Genomic DNA, 18,617 nt, shown 5'->3' on the forward strand with positions numbered 1-18,617 from the left:
TTTATCACTTGCCACTGTTAAGTGTTGAGTGTGCAATTGTAGCCCTGATTAAAGTAACAGTTCAATTAAGAAGTAAGCTGTTTTGAATGTTATGCAGAGTGTGTGTGCATGTGCGTATTAGTGCAAGAGTCTGACTGAGGTGTGTGTGTGTGTGTCTATGTGCAAGTGCATTGTATTAATGAGTTTGGGGGGACTGCACTGCTAATGTGAAAGTTATTTGCAGTGGCAATGCTGGCATATATTGTGTGCACAACATCATCAAAGTAATATGCAGTGGCAATGCTGGCATATATTGTGTGCACAACATCATCAAAGTAATATGCAGTGGCAATGCTGGTATATATTGTGTGCACAACATCATCAAAGTAATATGCAGTGGCAATGCTGGTATATATTGCTGGTGCAACATCAAAGTGATGTATTTATTTGTTTCAATTTCTTTAGTACATTTAGTCTTGCAATACAATGACACCAAGGTACTTACTGGATAAAAAATACATCACCCAAAACATATCAACCTAAATCAACTACGAATATATATGTTTTTATTATGTTAATATCAAACTTCATACATTTGCACGTATCAAAATTCATTCAAATAATATGACAAAGTTATAAAACAATCTTCAGCCTATAACCTTCCCAATTAAAACTCATGATTAACAATAAATAGATTTGACACACCCACTTGATCACAAAAAGGTAAAATGCACTTATATATTTATTATCTCCCAATTTCGTAAAAATCTCTTCAAAATGCCGCTACTGCAATAATCATAGGTATCCTACTTCCATCAGCTAATCATAGTCATAAAGTAGAAGACATTACAGTTGAAACAGAATGAACACATTTTTCCAAATACAGAATACTCTTCGGTATCAGTATGGGACATACCATAACCAAATGAAAAAGTGATACCAGAGAATTTATTTTACAGAGTCTACATAAGCGTTCAGCTCTATGTGGGCCAATTCTAGGGCCAATAACCTCCAGGGTATGTAAACAGTTTAGGCAAAACTTCAGATACCACACATATATTTTTTCCAAAGGGAATTTCATAAGATAAGGTCTCACGGTTCGTTGGTTAGTATAGATCATCGACAAGTCTTTATAAAGCTTCATAGAGCCAGATCTAACTCATCCTCTATTCTATCCATAACTCTCCACCTTGATTTAATTGCAGCCATTGACATGTTGACTGAGGTACCTGCTTCCTGCAGATAACTTTTACAAGCTCTCATAAAGACCATCATCAACTTTTCTGACTCTGTTCAAAAACATATCCCCTGGTTTGGAGAACAACAAATTCCCCAACCCATTTCTTATTTAAAAAAAGAGGCCCAATCGCTTCCACTTATATTGTGACCACCACGATTGCAGCCTCAATTCCAGCCTAAGAACACTAATATGTACAGAGGGGGGCATGCCCAAAACCGCCCTCCAGATCTTACCCTCTTGCACATCAAACCACCTTCCACTCTTAAAGTGGATGCGCTCTAGACCAAACATCACAGCGGAAGTAAACGTAGCCCTATAAAATTCAATCAAGGGACACAGTGAAACAGCACACATCTTGCCTTAATAACCTTCATAAGATTAATGAACACTAAAACCTTAGCTACCACCCTCTCATGATTATGTTATTTATGTAACTTATTGGCAAATGCATATCCAAATAAAATAATCTGATCTACTTCTTCTACCTTATGTCCATTAACTACCCATCAGAAACATTTCTGTTTCTTATTCTTGCTAGTTGGCATAATTCTAGACTTCTCTTGTTGATGATCATTTCACTCTCTGTGATAAATTACACGACTGTGCAGTATTTGCTGGAGTCCCACTGGGGTTTGATCCAGGAGGATTATGTCATCTGCATATGCAATGCACTCAACCCTGAGTTCCACCAACCTAGAGTGAATATCACAGATCTCATTTGGATTGGCCATAGATCCGATATACACAGATTGAAGAGGGTCGGGTCAGGACATACCGCAGTCTCAGTCTCCCCATTCAAACGCACTGTTACTCTGCTATCAGTATGGAATCGGAGCAGCATGTTGAGCAGACTGGAGTCAATGCCCCACCCTGCTAACTTCCCCAGAGATGAGTGTGATCGACTCCATTGAAGGCCAGGGATAAATCCAGACTGGCCACATATAGGGAGAGATTCTGAGCCCTGTTCAGCTTATCCAAGCACAGGGACAGAAGGAACCCAGTAAGTGTTGTTCCCAGCCCTTTCCTGAAGCCGGTCTGGAATATGCTCAACCTTTTAGTGGCATCAGAACAACTTACCAAGTCCTTAAAGTAATGCGCCTATAACTTGAGGGGGACACCCTACTCCTCTTCTTCTCAATGACCACGACCTCAGCATAGTCAAAGTGGCAGCCACTTGCAGAATAAGGGTATACATGATATCTGCCCATAGAACTCTGCCTCCTTTTAAGACCATGTTGGGCACACCATCCGGCCCACACGCACACGGATTATTTATTTAACACAGGGAAATGTCTAGCTCCTGCTTATCGAATTTCACTTTCCATATATCCAAAGAAGGAACACAAGTGTGTCTTTCATTCACACTGTCACCCTTAAAAATTGACGAAAAATAATCCACCCAGGCTGTCTTCGGTACACAGCTGGCCTGAGATATAGTCTGCTTATTTCCATTATCATTAAGCATCTGCCAGATAGCCCTTGCATCCCTAGACACCAGTGCTGTCATCAGTTCCTGATAACCTTTTATATAACCATGTATCCTATGGAACTTGAGCCAGTTCTTGTGGCCTTGGCTGATCTTCCTCACTTGCACACCCTTTTCAAACAAGGGGAGGACAGGCTTAGCCCTAACACATCGGATTTATACCCTAATTTGTCTCTTCCTTTCATTCACAGTTGGGTCACTGACTAAAAGGCCTATTCTTCCAATGTTTTTCCATCTGCACACTCGGTAGCCACATGTCAGAAAAGCACGTCCGCGAGCAGTAACTTTGTCTCTCTTCCAATGTCCAGGCATCCCAGCAGCCTTTAATCGTATGATTTACTTTAGCCGGATTCAGGCACACCTGTCTTGGTCTATTTCCTGCAGAGTTCAACAAGACATCCATGCATCTTTCCTTAAAATAATGTATGCTTGCCCCCGGCCATCTAAATTGCAGGGTAAGCAATGTGTGGTCACTTAGACTATACCCGCACACCACTATTTGTGTAAATTTATTATGTTTTTACTGTTATTGTAACCTGTTTTCAAGAGTATGCACCTGGTTGCCCCTGGGCCTGGTTTGCGCTTTATAAATAAACTAAACTTCAAACTTCAAACTGACAGTGACCCTTCAAACTCCACAACCTAAACAACCACAGTATATCGTCGTCAGTGGCAGAATTAATTGATCATTGAGCACAGATACTTAAAGCATACTAAGCCTCAGAAGGTAATGAACCAGTTAACCTGTCAGAGACATGACCACATACACTCTCCAACATCTCATTTCGCACCCCCAAACAGTTAACATATTGTGATCAATGTCCAAACCTATCAACTCCAGCAGGGAGACGTACAGAGGGGAAACGGATTGAACCAAGATATACATGCCAAAAAGAATGTCACTCGCCACTGTCTTCATCCAGGATTCACAGTTGTTGTAATGTTCTATTAGCTGTAGACCACTTAATTTAATCTTTCACAAGGTTTGTATTCTAGGATAAAGGGGTGCTTTCCAGTTTATGGCAGTATGTCTTGCAGCCAGTATTAAACTGTGTGAGATTAACTTACAGTGTCCTTGCTAATGTGTTTCCAGTTAGTAGCCTCAAGAGACATGCCTTGGGGTCTACAGGCAGACGCCATAGCACGGGCAACTCCAAATACTTAACCACCTCAACCCAAAAGTAGCCACGGGTTCAAAACTCCACAACATATGAAAGCCTTCCAGACCACAATGTGAACAAGTCACACTGACCTCTGTGAATTCTGTATAGGATATGTGGTGTCATTTAAGCCCAGTGAAGAACTTTCTACTGTATGTTTCTAAAATGTGTGTTGCATGTTACCTCCTTGGTAAAAGCACCTATGTCTTCCCCTAAACCTAACTACCACTTTAGCTAACTTTGTGCAACATATCTTGTATAGGATCGTAAACACTTAACCCCTGGCTCAGATTATCCAGAGCCGTGTTTACAGGGTGTACCTGTGGGCACTGAGGGAAATCAGGTCAAGCCTCCCTGAACGCTGCAGTATTCACAGCACATTTTAGAAATGATCTGTGTTTCTCGCTGCCCCATTGCTGACACCCCTCCTTGAAAGCTGATCCTCACTATATAACTGACCGATGGTAGCTTCAAATGCGAAAATAGCCCTTACACTTGGTCTAAACACTCAATTGACCCATAGTAGCAGCACTGGAAAATACATGTCCTTGTATTTCTTATTTTGTGGGGGGTGTGCACTACAATTCCCTCAGAACCATATATGGAACCAGGAGATGTTTTATCAACTTACCCAGAAACCAGAGGGATACACAACAGTATGTCGAATATGGCTATGCACACCATAACTATGTACCAGTATGACCCAGCATCAGGGAGCCAAGGAACAGTATATTACAACTGGGCTGCCTAAAAATATTCCCTAATGCCATGCATAGGCAAACTTTCTACTTCATATGTAAAGCACATCATAGAGTGGGCGATTATGATGCTTTTGTCACCCAACATAAGATGTTTAAGCAGCGTGTCCAGTATCACTAAGCATGTCTATGAGCTCCTTATTTGCACAGCCTGGAATACCTGCAGGAACATGGCAGCCACAATCCAGTGATACCTTTCTTATGACTGCCAGTGGTAAGCTTATCCAGAAGACCATATTCCCACCCATGGCCTCTGCTGTATCTCTACATGTGAGGCATAAACCTCATGACACTTGCGGTTAAACATGCTCCCCAAGTACATGACATCCTTGCAGCTCACAATCATTGGAAGATTTCCTAAGGCTCATTCGTGATTCCCATGAGATATATCAAACATGTATTGCAATTAATGTGTTAACCCAAAATCAAACAAAACAACTCTGTTATCTGCAGAAACGGAAGAAAAGCCAATATGAAAATGTGAACTGTTCGGATACCTCCTGTATACAGTACATGGTCAATCAATGATGTTGAATACTTTATGCACATCCAAACTTGCACGGGCCAAGCTGTTTTTAATGATTTGTGTATACGCCGGGACCATAAATAGCCTTCTAAGGATCATCCTAGCATTGTGCTGCAGGACAAACCCACAGTCATCAAAGTTTATTAGCTAGATCTTACCATCCAGCCAAGACCTTACTACCTATTTTAGCATCTGCATTTTACTTTTGTTACGTTTATGCAGCAGATAATCACAGCTTCCCTTAGGGTTTCTAACAGTCTCCCCAATTTAACCACCTCTTCATAGAACTTAAGTAATTGATGGCCCAGAAAATCCACACATTTGTAGAAAAATGCTACTACCAAGGTGCTCCCTGCAGTCTAACCCCTCCCCGACGTTCCGATAGCCCATTCGATATCCACGACAGTGACAAGGGACCCCAAACATTTAACCTACTCCTCATGTAGCCTCAGCAATTTGCCTTCAACCAGAAAGTCCTGTACCTGCTCCATGTTCGGGCATCAATTACCAATGTGCGGGTGTACCTGTTGCACATGCAACCTTCTAAAATAGTCCGCAAATATTGCATTAATCTGATACAGTTTATTTTGCACCACTCCATCACAGTACTGCATAATGTGATATAAAGCAAAACTCTGTCTCTAGTAGCCAGACATGCCAGCATACTCTTCCCCCCTTCTACCAATCAGCATGTATCTTGGTTATGTATGCTCTGTGAACACAACTTCCGTATCTGTTGTGGGCTGCAGAAAGAGAGTCAAATTTGGAGTTGTGTTCCCCTCTCTTGCCTGGGTGGGTAGCAGTGCCACTGAGACACCAGCTGCTTATCTTCATTTTACAACATTTTTCAGACGCTATATGAAGTGGAAATACACAAACTCATCAACTTAAAGGCCTCCCACATCTTTACCCAACTTGATTAAATGGTTGCATCCCCATTTCGCTTACATTAATGTACTCTGGCCACTCTAATAGCATACACAAAAGCTACATTTCCTAATGATTCAATGTTCAACCTCCAGGTAGGCCTATTTGCAATCTTGGCTACTATCCTATTGATTACGTTAAGGGGAGGATAACGCCAAAAGCTCCCATCTAGGTAGCAAACTTGTTCAAAGCTATGGTTATTCCTAGTAAGGAAGTTACATACACTGTGAAGGTATCATGAGTCAGACACAGACAACAGGTTCAAGTTTGTTTCACAATGTTTTATTCACTAAAAAAGGAAGGATGGACTAATGCCTAACTTGCCCTATTCTAAGGTGGGATTTCCCTACCTAAAGAAAACTAAGGTTAGTCTGCATCAGGAAGTCCAAAACAAATATCTGTCTGTGTCCAAAATCTATACTTTCCCTCACAACTGACTGCATACAATGTGTTGGGATGTCAGCATCAAAAGGAATAGTGTTCAAAATTAAGTTCAGAGCTTCTTCTAGCTCTTGACTTGTAATCAGTTTCCTCTTCCCCAAGTTCAAAATAGTTCATGAAGCGCAAGGCTTCCCTTCCCCAAGAGTTCAAATCTTCCAGCTTTTCAAAACAACACTTGACTTCAAAATCATATAAGAGGCTGTTGACAAAACACAAGTTTCTTTATGGATGGTTTCAGTTGTTTTTCCATTCAGGGAGGCACGCCGCCTAGATGCAGTTGTTGGACCAACCGGTCCACCCATTAAAGGTCACACTACTGATACCCTTCTTGACTGCTTTTCCATCAGGACTAGTCCACTGCTTCTCCCTAACAGTGGGGCTTGCTTCATTCACATGTGTCACACTCTCTTGACACTGTACCGTAGCCTGGATGGCCACCATGCACTTGTTACACTTTCTTGTATTCTCTTGTTGATGCTTGTTTCCTTCTAATATACAGTTCCGCCAACTCCCTTGGCTTTGGCCAATGCTGGATTGCTCATACCATACAACACTTTGTGTTCTCTTGGCTTTGCCAGCACCTGTTTCTCAGGTAATACAGTTCCTTGTATTCTGGCTACTGCCAATGCTTGGTTTCCCATATAATGCAGTTAATTGTGCCAGTACAGTTCATAAACGTTCTTTCACTCCTCTAAAGATTTCAAGAGTGCTCAAAAACTTGTTTTCATTTCTTTTGGTATTCAAAATGAGTTATATCTGCTTTCATTCAAGCTGGTATTCATAGCAATGTATGCTTCTGTTTAAATCAATGTTCTTTCATTTAGTTCGGTATTTAAAACTACTTATATCTGATTTCATTCAAATTGGTATTCATAGCAATGCGTGCTTCAGTTTAAATCAATGTTCATTACTTGCTTGCTATGTTCGCCTTCCAGACCGGTGTTCCCACTTCTAGTAACACTAAGCAGTTTGAGTTTACAGCTTCTTGCAATGTCCTCTGCCTCCACGGGTTACTTTCTTCACGCGCGGTACCTCGCGTCTTCTCCCAGCAGCTCTCCATGGCTCGCGCTCCCCAGCGAAATTCCATCTGCAACTCAGGATTTACATGACTGCTTCACTCGGTCACGCCGGTCCCCTTCCTGCGGTTCTCCAGCGTCCTTTAACTTTGCTTTCTGCTGCATAAACTCTGCACTTTTCCACAGATTGTGAGTGCTCCGCTTGCCACACCGCTGCACCAGAGAGGTCTGCCTGCATTCATCAGTACATAGTCGTATTCCCACGGCTGACTCCATTCCCATCTTGATTCCAGCTTTGAAGTTCCCGTCTCCATGATTATTCCAAAAATGACAAGACTGCTCACTACTAAAGCAGTAGTCCTGCTTTACTCTTGTTGTCCTACTCCTCGTCTCAGTACCTAGCTGTGGTCAATATGTGTCTGCATTTACAAAGTGAGGATGTTTCATTCTAGTTGTCCTCTTCTTTGTCCCACTAGCATACTGGTAATTCTTGGGGAATTGTTTAGGGGAAGAACAGGGAAAGGTCTGACAAAAGCCTATAAAGGCTTAAGGGATAGAGGGTTCATTGTGGAAGGTAAATGGGGGACACCATGTCTCACCTAACAACATCCTCTCCCCACTCCCCTAGTCTCCTCCACCAAGGTGATCCTCCCTCGCATATCCACCCCCAGGGTTAGGATCCAAAAGCAATGACCTTTGCAAGAAGAAGATACCAGGGAAAAAGAAGTGAGGACGCCCTCAGGGTCCTCTCAAAACCTGGAAAAAAAGAGAATCCTCTTTCTACATTGTGGTTAGTAACCAATAATTCCACCAGTCCTTATTTATGCAGCATGTACAGAAGGGCTCCAATGGTCAGCCAAACCCCATGAGCTCTATTGAGCTCTCTGTCAATGAGACAGGTAAAATCGTCAACATGAGTCAGCAATGCAGACTATTTTCCAACACTGCCAACATTTTGTCGCAGAAAGACAAATCATCTACGTTTTGGGTATTTACATTTAATAAAAAATACACTTCACTGCACACTGTCATAGTCAATGATACTGATCTACCTGATTGGTCAATAGATATCATGCACCACCACTGTATACCCAACCAATTTGGAAAACTGGAGCAGAAGAAGTGAAACAGGAAGCGTACGCTTGCCCCTTCCACTTAGCAGCAAACCATTTGCTCTCCTCCATTGCAGTTGAGTTTCTTTCAGGATGGTGATCTTTAATGTGTTTCTGCATAAGCATGGTAAAACTCTCGATGATCACATTATTGATGTGCTAGACATTCCAGGATGAAACCTCCCATGATAATAAATGCACTCCATTTCTGGCAACTGATAAAACTCCCCACCAACAAAGAAAATCCCCAACAGTTCCTGCCATAGAGTGCATTAACCCACAATTGGATAGAAAAACATAGTACTCTTGGCAAACCCAATATGTATTCCACTACACATCCCCTCCACCTCAGAAACAATAAGCCCCTAGCATGTACATCTCTTCCTGGACTAATCTCTGTAGGGTGAGCGCTGTGGCACTCAGCTGTGCACCAACACCTCAATCTGGACCAGGTTCGATGGTCCACAAACAAGTAATCGAGCTAGTCTCCACTTCTTTAGAATAGCATTAGCTGCCCTCTAACTTCTACATCACATGCCCTGCATGCCAACAGCAAGTAAATACCAATATAGGAACACCATGACAACCCACAGTCTCCTTGAAACTCTGTAGGGCTGCACACCAGATTGGTCAGGGTCTTAATGTACAGTTATGGGCAACAAAGAATGTATGTGAGTCTGAGATTAGCACCACTGCTGGTAACTAGTCACCATATTAGCGACACTCTCAGCTTCATAATGCTTTACAGTTTGAATGTTGGCATATATTGCGATTGCAGAATCATGAAAATGATTTACAGCAGCAATATTGGTACATATTATGGGGTTAGGATCATAAGGGTTATTTACAGTGGCAATGCTGGCATATATTGTGGGTGCAGCTTCTTAAAAGGGATTTGTGGTGGCTATGCTGCTGACGTATATTTTGGGTGCAACATTTGAGTGATTTATCATAGCAAAGCCAGCATATGTGTTGGGCAGATCATCATGAAAGTTATTTACAATGGCAATGCTACACTATATGTTGGGCACAGCATCAAATTGATTTACAGTGGTGATGCTAGCATATATTGTGACCACGGTATCATGTAAGTGATTTACACTGGTAATGCTGGTGGTGTATCTTTTGGACACAATGCTTACATTTCTGAACTTATAATCAACTTAATGATTTATTGTCATTGCTCAAATACAATACTCTTCATTGCAACTCAGTTTTATAAAAATGATTACATCTTTAATTGGGAGACAATATTGGTGATGTCCAATGCATTTCGGACATAAAAAAAAGTCCTTCATCAGGCACTACACCTTTGAAAACAAAATCACACAAACAAGAGAAAACAAGGGAAATTATTAGAATTACATTTTTATATTGGAGATAGAAGCTGAAAACTCAACGTATCCAAAAAAGACTTGAATTGCAACATTACTCATCTCCTTTGAAATCGTAGATATCAGCCGTGGAAGACAATACTTCCATTTCAGTGAGACGTTAAGTATTACACAGAATTAGGAATACTGCAGAGTAAGGATTAATGGCATTTATGTTCTGACTGTCATGACAGTAGAAAATGAGAGTGTATCATCCTGTCTATATCTCTTAGTAACCAAACGGCACCCTATGTGCCTCTGTGATAGGTCTGTTAAGCTCCAAGGATATCTTGATATTAATGCTAGTGCAGATAACGATAGGAAGCGCCTGTGAGCATTAATCGCCTAAAAAGGTAATAGGGTGATAGCAGTTCAAGCTGAAGTGGTCACCCTTCTACTATATGGACACATTTAGACACTTCTTTCAATTCCCTGGAATCACCCTAGGTTTGATAGTTGTGTTAAAGGTTAGAGTCAGAAGGGGCAACCAGAAGGCCTCCTTTTTGCAAAACAAATTATTTGGAATTCCTCTCCATCACCCCCGGCTCTTAAACTGAGTAAGTACGGTTTAGACCTCCGATAAGGTTATTACTTTAAGGGACAGACTCTACACTAAAATCGGACCCCATATCATAATGGCAACAACCACTTTGAAAGTGCATCTCATCCTCGTCCCAATAAAGACTGCGAAAGAACGTTTTTTTCAGTGGCAATTACCGTGGGTGCTGCTTCATAAAAGTGATTTACAGGGCAATGTTGGCATATTTTGTGGGTGCATAATCATGAAAATTATTTGCACGGGCAATTATGGAATATACTGTGAATCAAAAAATAGGGCTCCTGGTGTGGAACCTATTCTACCCAGGAGGGTTAACTAGGAAAACAAAAGATACAAATGAATAGGTCCAAGGATGCTAGGCTCAGAACAACACCTCCACATGTATTATCAAACTCTGCATTGCTAAGGAAGGAATCACTCTTCAATAGTATGTTGTAGAGATAAATCTCATGTTTTTATATTAAAGTTGTGTGCAAAAAGACATAAATCCAACATTTAGAGAAATTAAGACATCAAAATGGTTTGCTAAAACAGAACAATCAGACAAAAAAACAGAAAGATATTTACAACACACAGTGCCAAAAAAACATTTTTGGGACAATCTCCAAATTGTGTGTGTGCAACAAACCCGACTCCTATTAGGATTTGCCAAGAAATTCACATATTGCAGTGTACATATTCAAGTCAACATTTGTGGAAAACACATGGAACAATGGTGGGTACACAAAATTATTTTTCTTGCGTAAACAGCATTAACGTGCTGTGGTTTTGGGGGGAGTAGTGTGTCTACACCAGGTGTTTCAGCCGTTTCTAGGTGGGCTAGGTGTGCTTCATCTTTAACACGGCCTTCATCAGGACGGAGTTCTGTGTAGATTGACGTCTGTGCTGCAGGGGAAGGAGACTACAGTCAGGGGTGTGTCTGAGCCAAAATTATTTAGTTTGAGTGAATCACGTGTGGTTGATGTAAAATCAAAAAGCACATAGCTTACCTATGGGTTAATAGATTTCACAGGCGCTAAATTTGAGATCTGCAAGCCGCATGGGCTGGTCTCTGTATGATCCTGTTGCTAATAACAGAGAACGAGAGAAGCAAAGGGAGATTGAAGCTAAACATGTCCCCGTTTAAAAAGGCATGAAAAAAAGTTTTTTATTATATACAGGGAAAAAAGTCTTACCTCTCACTGGAGGTCGAAAAATGCTGATCCAGGGTGGTGTCAGTGGGAAACAGACTCGGTTTGCACAGCTAAAAAATATATATGGCTCAAGGTGAGTGTGGTTACCTAGTAACAACTGTCTCATATATATAGCAGTAAGTGCAGGGTTTATTTTAAAGTACCTGTGAGGGTTGCAGCATAGACAGCCTGTCTGCAAAAAAGGTACGAGCTGGAGCTCCTCAGGCTGCTGAGTCACAGTTGAAACTGCAGGGGCCTGACTGCAAAGCGTTGGTAACGCTGTTGCTAGGTCCCTGTAGGTATTTATATGTCGGCCATCTTGGAATGGCCCTAGGATCGAGTGAGAAACAAAATGATGGATTCTGCTCCATCCGGGAGGCACAAAAAAAGCTCAATCAATTATGGGTGTGATTAGTGTCAACGCGTGTCTAAAAAGTTAATTTAGACAATATTGTGATACCACCCTGGATCAGCATTTTTCGACCTCCAGTGAGAAGTAAGACTTTTTTCCCTGCATATAATAAAACACTTTTTTTCATGCCTTTTTAAACAGGGACATGTTTAGCTTCAATCTCCCTTTGCTTCTCTCATTCTCTGTTATTAGCAACGGGATCATACAGAGACCAGCCTATGCGGCTAGCAGATCTCAAATTTAGCGCCTGTGAAATCTATTAACCCATAGGTAAGCTATGTGCTTTTTGATTTTACATCAACCACACATGATTCACTCAAACTAAATAATTTTGGCTCAGACACCCCCCTGACTGTAGTCTCCTTCCCCTGCAGCACAGACGTCAATCTACACAGAACTCCGTCCTGATGAAGGCCGTGTTAAAGATGAGGCACACCTAGCCCACCTAGAAACGGCTGAAACACCTCATGTAGACGCACTACTCCCCCCAAAACCACAGCACATTAATGCTGTTTACGCAAGAAAAATAATTTTGTGTACCCACCATTGTTCCATGTGTTTTCCACAAATGTTGACTTGAATATGTACACTGCAATATGTGAATTTCTTGGCAAATCCTAATAGGAGTCGGGTTTGTTGCACACACACAATTTGGAGATTGTCCCAAAAAATGTTTTTTTGGCACTGTGTGTTGTAAATATCTTTCTGTTTTTTTGTCTGATTGTTCTGTTTTAGCAAACCATTTTGATGTCTGAATTTCTCTAAATGTTGGATTTATGTCTTTTTGCACACAACTTTAATATAAAAAAAATGAGATTTATCTCTACAACATACTATTGAAGAGTGATTCCTTCCTTAGCAATGCAGAGTTTGATAATACATGTGGAGGTGTTGTTCTGAGCCTAGCATCCTTGGACCTATTCATTTGTATCTTTTGTTTTCCTAGTTAACCCTCCTGGGTAGAATAGGTCCCACACCAGGAGCCCTATTTTTTGATTCTAGTCTGTACAGCCCACGGCTGTGGGCATCGACGACCCATAACAAGGTCAAAATCTAGCTATAGTAAAATAAATTTCCATCTATCATCTATGGATAACGTCAATGTAGTCTCGTATACCGATGACTATTTTAAACAACTTCTAGGGACCACCTCCACACTACGAAACGAGGAGGGTGTGCTCACTAGAGGTTTGACTGAGGACCAATTAGAAATACTCAATCAAAAGAAAAAAAGAATAAATCAAACAGAGCTACATGGCAAGTTCATGCTCGAATACTTGAGGGCCGGCATAATACCCGAAGGCCTCCAGGTACGGAACATCCCCAGGGTATTTACAGATAACCCTAAGTTCACGAAAAACTTTAGTGGGGTTGGAAATAAATGCAGCCGCGATTGGTTGATTCTGGTTATAGACACGGCTAAAGAGGAATTTGAAAAACAAGGCGCTGAATTAATCGATTTGGAATAAAAGTTTCTCAAGGACAAATCCATTCAGGATGCTAAAGATAAGCTGGATAAATTGGAGTTGGAACTCACAAGTTCAAAAATCTGACACTGGACAGGATGGTGGACAAGTTCAAAAAAGACCTACCGAACTATTCAGAAGAAAAAAACGATCCTTTTCTTAGACCTACATACTACACAGATTTACAAGCAAGCCAAAACTATAATCGGAGAAATAGATCAGTCAATTTCGCAGGGACCTCCTCCAGTGGGAGTGGAAGTACCTCAAGCCTACCGGGATCTACATTGCAACAGCAACCACAACCTTTTTTTCCCAGGGGCGGACAAAGAGGAAGACCCAGGAGACGACCGACGCAACCAGGACAGCGAATGAGAACGCGCCAGTGGTACCAAAACCAAGGACAGAACCAGGGATACCAGTCTTCATCTTATCCACCCGCTTTATGACCCCACCAGAATTAAGGCTCCTCGCCAAGGGTTTATCCTTCGTCCCTGCCCAAAAGGCACGACCTTTCGAGATTGAATTAGAACTGCGGAAATTCTTCAGAAATGTACGTTTGAAACATTTTTTTGAAGTTTACTTACCTTCGTGCAGAGACACTGGACAACAACAACCACAGAATAAGTCACATAACACTACAGGTTTAAAAGAACAATCCAAGTTCTATCCTCCACCGGGCTCGACTCGTGTCGAGATCATAACTTTTGAGAAGATAGTCAACAAGACCATACTAGCTGGTTTTAAAAAAGACAACTTCTACAGCGATAACCTTGACAAAGAAGAAAGGATTGCTATGAGAAATTTGGAAACCGACAGATCAATCACAATCAAGCCCGCAGACAAAGGGGGCGGCATAGTCGTTTGGGATACCTCTGATTACAACATTGAGTGCCTACGACTACTGGGCGATCGAGAAGCTTACCTACCTTTGGAATACAACCCTACCAAGGTCCTCCAAGAGGAAATTGCAAGCCTCACTCAACACGCCCTCACGCAAGGTTGGATATGTGAAGACGAGAAGATGTTCTTGAACAAAACTAACCCTCGCATCCCAGCCTTCTATATCATCCCAAAGATGCATAAAAATTCAGAAAAACCGCCCGGAAGACTGATTGTATCGGCGTGTGAATCCCTCCTGGAACCTTTGCCCCTTTACACAGACTATTTTCTAAAACCTTTTGTAATCAAAATGTCCTCCTAACTAAAGGATACCACACACACTATTAACTTACTTGACGACATCATCCTCACCACCGATAGCCTCCTTGTCACAATGGATGTCGAGTCTCTATATACATCGATACCACAACAAGAAGGTTTAGAAGCCATTCGTGAGATCCTGAACACCAGAGAAGACTTAGATTCTACCCCCACAAATTTCATCCTTGAGTGCACTAGATTGGCAATGTCTGAAAATTTCTTCCTGTTTCAGAACCAAATCTACAAACAAACTAAAGGTGTGAGTATGGGCGCTACTTTCGCCCCAGACATTGCCAATCTATATATGGCCCGCTACGAAAAGAACCATGTCTTTACGCCAGACAACCCCTTCCTAGGAAACATCTCATTATGGAAGAGATACATTGACGACGTGATTATTATATGGCAGGGGACACTTTTGGAACTACAACAGTTCCACAGTTGGATCCACTTAAGAAATACTCACATTAATTTTACCATGCATTGGGACCACCACCAAATAGATTTCTTGGATCTGCATATCTACAAGACCGGGGATCGACTAAAAACTAAGTTGTTTCGAAAACCCACGGACCGCAACACTTTGTTGCACTTCCAAAGTTATCATCCGATGGGATTAAAGTACAATTTACCTTACGGACAATTTTTGCGTATACGAAGAAATTGTTCAGACCTGGCAAAATTCCATCAACATGCGGAAGGATTAACCCAACGACTTGCAGAGAGAGGCTATCCAAAAAAGGCCATCAACCAAGCCAAAAAGAGAGCCAAACATACACCTAGAGAAATCTGTTTGGAAAACAAACCGAAAAAAGATTTGGGAAGACTGGTATGTGTCACTACTTTTGGACCCGTGAGCCTATTGATCCAGAAAACCATCAAGAAGAACTGGCATTTGGTGAAACCCCCCGGCACTCTGCACAATGTGCCATGTTTTGCTTTCAAGAAAAACAGAAATCTAAGAGACGCTCTAGTACACACCTTCAGAGAGCCACCCCCACAAACACAGAACACACTATGGGATTTACCTCCGATAGTTGGACATCACAAATGTGGTCAATGTGTGGCATGCCCTTTGACCCTACAAAAGAAATCTTTCGAACATGCACAAGTTAAATGGATAATGAAAGATTTTACAAACTGCAACACGAAGGGTGTCATATATGTAATACAATGCCCTTGCAAACTCCTATACATAGGAAAAACCACACGTGCCATCAAAATGCGCATCTCTGAACATCGTTCCTGTATCAGGAACAAGGTAGCAGACAAGCCCCTAGTAGAGCATTTTATCAGTAAGAACCATAGTGATACTGATCTAAGATGGTTTGTCCTCCAAAAAGTTAAACCAGCAAAGCGTGGGGGGGATCTGAACAAAACGCTGACCCAATTAGAACAACGGTGGGTCCACAGACTTAACTCCGTTTCGGCTGGTCTAAATGTGTCAGTTGAATGGAAGTCTTTCCTGTAATGACTTGTGCCCTATGATTGAGTATGAGCTATGAACTTCTTAACACTATGATCATTTTTCATTTCATGAAATGCAGAAGTCAGTAGACATTATGACACTGTGTGCTTTTTTGGTCAATGTATGAAATCACCTGCATGAACAACTATACTTTCTTTGTTAATTCCAAATGTTTTCTGTCATTATGAAACTATGTATTAAGTTTCCAGGCAACACGCCCTAATTCTCACCCTCTCGGGCTGTTAGTAATACAATATAAACTGTCCACTTACTTAATTATGGTTTTTCTCTGCTGAGATTCCTGAGACACATAAACATTTTGTGATCCATGCCACAACATATTGAAATGAAGTATTTTCGGTAATCACAACCTCATGGGGCCATTAGCTATGTTGTCTCAGAGCATAAAAAACCAATGCCACCCCGCAATGCTTACGGTTGCCATGACAACCGTTTGTCAACAATATTGTCTAAATTAACTTTTTAGACACGCGTTGACACTAATCACACCCATAATTGATTGAGCTTTTTTTGTGCCCCCCGGATGGAGCAGAATCCATCATTTTGTTTCTCACTCGATCCTAGGGCCATTCCAAGATGGCCAACATATAAATACCTACAGGGACCTAGCAACAGCGTTACCAACGCTTTGCAGTCAGGCCCCTGCAGTTTCAACTGTGACTCAGCAGCCTGAGGAGCTCCAGCTCGTACTTTTTTTGCAGACACGCTGTCTATGCTGCAACCCTCACAGGTACTTTAAAATAAACCCTGCACTTACTGCTATATATATGAGACAGTTGTTACTAGGTAACCACACTCACCTTGAGCCATATATATTTTTTAGCTGTGCAAACCGAGTCTGTTTCCCACTGATACCACACTGGATCAGCATTTTTCGACCTCCAGTGAGAGGTAAGACTTTTTTCCCTGCATATAATAAAAAACTTTTTTTCATGCCTTTTTAAACGGGGACATGTTTAGCTTCAATCTCCCTTTGCTTCTCTCGTTCTCTGTTATTAGCAACAGGATCATACAGAGACCAGCCCATGCGGCTAGCAGATCTCAAATTTAGCGCCTGTGAAATCTATTAACACATAAGTAAGCTATGTGCTTTTTGATTTTACATCAACCACACGTGATTCACTCAAACTAAATAATTTTGGCTCAGACACCCCCCTGACTGTAGTCTCCTTCCCCTGCAGCACAGACGTCAATCTACACAGAACTCCGTCCTGATGAAGGCCGTGTTAAAGATGAGGCACACCTAGCCCACCTAGAAACGGCTGAAACACCTCGTGTAGACGCACTACTCCCCCCAAAACCACAGCACATTAATGCTGTTTACGCAAGAAAAATAATTTTGTGTACCCACCATTGTTCCATGTGTTTTCCACAAATGTTGACTTGAATATGTACACTGCAATATGTGAATTTCTTGGCAAATCCTAATAGGAGTCGGGTTTGTTGCACACACACAATTTGAAGATTGTCCCAAAAAATGTTTTTTTGGCACTGTGTGTTGTAAATATCTTTCTGTTTTTGTGTCTGATTGTTCTGTTTTAGCAAACCATTTTGATGCCTTAATTTCTCTAAATGTTGGATTTATGTCTTTTTGCACACAACTTTAATATAAAAAAATGAGATTTATCTCTACAACATACTATTGAAGAGTGATTCCTTCCTTAGCAATGCAGAGTTTGATAATACATGTGGAGGTGTTGTTCTGAGCCTAGCATCCTTGGACCTATTCATTTGTATCTTTTGTTTTCCTGGCATATATTGTGGACACCAACATTATGAAAATGTCATTGCTCTTGTGTATGGTTAGTGAGCGCAAATCTACTGACTTTCTTTGTGTGTTACCATCAAGAACTAATTACACAACTGTATGGCTTTTACACAATTTTTCCCAAGAATTGGGCATGTTCTCAGGGAAGAACATCTTAGTCCCCCTCTCCCCTCTCCCAAGAGACCCACAAAATTACTAATGCCAAGCTCTCTTGCTTTGCTTGGTTGCTCGTGCTGATTCAGGGCTAAAATTAAAATATTCACCAGCCGCCACTGACATTGAATTATTTAGTACACCAGTGCCACTCACGAGTGACCCACCACCACCGGTACCAAAGGTTGCCACATGGGGTGGATCACTTGGCCCCATGTGTTCCGCTTTAGTTTTGCTCCTGTTTTCTGCTGCAAATGTTCCCCTCACTGCTTTTCCTCCTAGATGTCCCACTTTAATTGTTTTCCCTCTGAGGTTTTGCTCCTGGGTGTTTCACTGTTATTTCGGTCCCGGGTGCCCAATGCAATTACTACCCTTTCTGG

General features: G+C 41.5%; 1 protein-coding gene across 1 annotated transcript in view; it reads right to left on the bottom strand.

Moving 5' to 3' along the window:
• LOC138516409 (EF-hand calcium-binding domain-containing protein 6-like) overlaps window positions 1-18,617 on the bottom strand; it is a 697,038-nt gene that overhangs the window by 475,833 nt on the left and 202,588 nt on the right. The gene's annotated exons all lie outside the window — the stretch shown is intronic.

The sequence above is a fragment of the Ambystoma mexicanum genome, chromosome 6q (genome assembly GCF_040938575.1).
Source record: "Ambystoma mexicanum isolate Mex_15411 chromosome 6q, UKY_AmexF1_1, whole genome shotgun sequence".
NCBI classification, from domain to species: Eukaryota; Metazoa; Chordata; class Amphibia; order Caudata; family Ambystomatidae; genus Ambystoma; species Ambystoma mexicanum.